Source organism: Sapajus apella, unplaced genomic scaffold (assembly GCF_009761245.1).
Source record: "Sapajus apella isolate SASKATOON/1434 unplaced genomic scaffold, GSC_monkey_1.0 scaffold10, whole genome shotgun sequence".
In the NCBI taxonomy this organism is placed as follows: domain Eukaryota; kingdom Metazoa; phylum Chordata; class Mammalia; order Primates; family Cebidae; genus Sapajus; species Sapajus apella.
Window position 1 is genome coordinate 37,057,239 of NW_022436950.1, and position 1,368 is coordinate 37,058,606.

At 43.1% G+C, this 1,368-nt stretch overlaps 1 protein-coding gene across 3 annotated transcripts in view; it reads right to left on the minus strand.

The window, feature by feature from the left end:
• NOP58 (NOP58 ribonucleoprotein) overlaps positions 1-1,368 on the minus strand; it is a 49,215-nt gene that overhangs the window by 13,270 nt on the left and 34,577 nt on the right. The gene's annotated exons all lie outside the window — the stretch shown is intronic.

The window sequence follows — 1,368 nt, forward strand, 5'->3', positions numbered from 1 at the left end:
CAATTCTCCTGCCTCAGCCTCCTGAGTAGCTGGGATTACAGGCACGCGCCACCATGCCCAGCTGATTTTTTGTATTTTTAGTAGAGACGGGGTTTCACCATGTTGACCAGGGTGGTCTTGATCTCTTGACCTCGTGATCCACCCGCCTCGGCCTCCCAAAGTACTGGGATTACAGGCGTGAGCCACCGCGCCCGGCCCACTTCAACCATTTTCAAGTGTACAATTCAGTAGCACTAAGTACATTTACAATGTTATGCAACCATTACCACGGTCTATTTCCAGAGCAATTTTATCATGAGAAACCAAAAATTCTGTATCCATTACTCCTCATTCACACCTTCCCCCAATGTCTACCTATCTCTATACTTCTGTCTCAATGAAATGATCTATTCTAGGTACTTCATATAAGCAGAATCATGCAGTATTTTGTGACTATTTCACTTAGCATATTTTCAAGGTAAGTATCAGAATTTCATTTCTTCTTAAGGCTGACTGATGATATTCCACTGTGTGTACAGGCTGGGTGCATGTTATCCAAAATGCTTATGACCAGAAGTATTTCAGAATATTTGCAAACACATATATCTTGAAGTTTGGACTTCAAGTCTAAACAGGAAATCTACATTTCACATATACCTTACATACAAAATCCTGAAGGTTATTTTATGCAGTATTTTAAATAATTTTGTGCATGAAATAAAAGTTTTGACCATCTGTCACATGCGGTCAGGTGTGGAGTTTTCCACTTTTCGCTTTATGTGGTAGCACAAAAAGTTCTAGATTTTGGAGCATTTTAAATTTCAGATTAGGGGACTTCAAGCTGTATACAAAATGCAGTTTTATCCATTCATCTGTTAAAAGGTATTTGGGTTTCCATTATTTGGTTTTGTAATTAACACTGTTATGGACACAGGGGTACATGGAAGTCTGACTTCCTGTTTTTAATTCTTTTGGGTATAAATCTCAGGTAGGCAGGCGGACTACCTGAGGCCTGGAGTTCAAGGCCAGCCTGACCAACATGAAAAAAATCCTGTAATCCCAGCCACCCGGGAGGCCAAGGCAGGAGAATCACGCCATTGCACTCCAGCCTGAGCAACAAGAGCAAAACACTGTCTTTAAAAAAAAAAAAAAAAAGCCTGGCGCAGTGGCTCAAGCCTGTAATCCCAGCACTTTGGGAGGCCGAGGTGGGTGGATCACGAGGTCAAGAGATCGAGACCATCCTGGTCAACATGGTGAAACCCCGTCTCCACTAAAAATACAAAAAATTAGCTGGGCATGGTGGTGCGTGCCTGTAATCCCAGCTACTCAGGAGGCTGAGGCAGGGAGAATTGCCTGAACCCAGGAGGCGGAGGTTGCGGTGAGCCGAGA